The sequence below is a fragment of the Chrysochloris asiatica genome, unplaced genomic scaffold (genome assembly GCF_000296735.1).
Source record: "Chrysochloris asiatica unplaced genomic scaffold, ChrAsi1.0 scaffold00157, whole genome shotgun sequence".
Taxonomy (NCBI): Eukaryota; Metazoa; Chordata; class Mammalia; order Afrosoricida; family Chrysochloridae; genus Chrysochloris; species Chrysochloris asiatica.
This window is the reverse complement of record NW_006408675.1, coordinates 4,239,330-4,240,605: the sequence shown is the minus strand read 5'-3', so window position 1 is coordinate 4,240,605 and position 1,276 is coordinate 4,239,330. Positions and strand designations below refer to the sequence as shown.

General features: G+C 53.8%; 1 pseudogene; it reads left to right on the top strand.

Moving 5' to 3' along the window:
* Window positions 1-206: 206 nt before the first annotated feature.
* Window positions 207-990, top strand: LOC102818308 (annotated as a pseudogene).
* Window positions 991-1,276: the final 286 nt, after the last annotated feature.

Genomic DNA, 1,276 nt, shown 5'->3' with positions numbered 1-1,276 from the left:
TAATCATGTGATTTGTTGGATGTAAAACTGCTCTGTAAACCTTCACTCAAATTCATAATAATAATGTTTTGAGTTTTTTTTTAAACAGAAAATGAAAGATCGAATTTTCCCAAAGACTATGATTGTTATCAGAATCAATTCCGGTGGAAAATGGGAAATGATAGCATCTTTAAGATATTTCCTGGGCACCGCCTGCTGCACAAGCCATGACCTAGTCCGTGCTCCGGTTCTCTGTGCCCGCCCTGCTGGCCCTGGATCGCCCTGGGCGAGACCTTCGCCACTGGTCTCTTCCTGGAGTTACGGTGCCCCCCATGGCAGTCCCGGCCAGAGAAGCGCCTGCTGCCCCTGGAGGACAGCCCCCTGTGGCAGTACCTGCTGAGCCGCCCCATGTGGGAATACCCAGGGCTGCGGAGCTTGCGGCTGCTGACTCTAGAACATCCACAGAGGGATTCCATGATGACGTGTGAGCAGGCCCAGCTTCTGGCCAACCTGTCTAGACTCATCAAGGTCAAGGCGGCGTTGGACCTGGGCACGTTCACGGGCTACTCAACCCTGGCATTGGCACTGGCACTGCCCCCGACTGACTCGTGGTGATCTGTGAGGTGGACATGAGACCCCCAGAGCTGGGGTGGCCCCTGTGGAAACAGACTGAGTAGCAGCACAAGATCGACCTTCGTTTGAAGCCGGGCCTGGATACCCTGGACGAACTCTTGGCTGTGGGTGAGGCCGGCACCTTCGACGGGGCGGTAGTGGACACAGACAAGGAGAACTGCACTGCCTGCTACTAGAGGTACCTACAGCTGCTGCACCCCGAAGGTGTTCTCGCCATTCTCAGTGTCCTGTGTCAAAGACAAGTGTTGCAGCCTCAGCAGCCGGATATGGAGGCCCAGTGCAGACGAAACCTGAATGAACGCATCCTGCTGGACGCAAGGGTCCACACCAGCCCTCCTGCCCCTGGGAGATGGTCTCACTTTAGCCTTCAAGATCTAGGGCTGGCTCCTACAGATGACCGGAAGGGAATGGACCCACTCTGGCCATCAACCCTTGAGTTCTAAATCAATAAAGTGGGACCTGGGACACACTGTCTCCTCAGACTTCATCTTTATCACTGCAGTGAGGGAGAGAAGCCCAATGCAAGCAGCTTCTTCAACAGATTGAGGCCTTGGGGATCTCAGACGTGAATCCCACCTGCACTTCACTAATCATTACTGACGAGTGATTCCAGTTCATGCCTACCTGGTGTGTGCAGAGTAGAATTGTTTCATAGGGTTTTCAA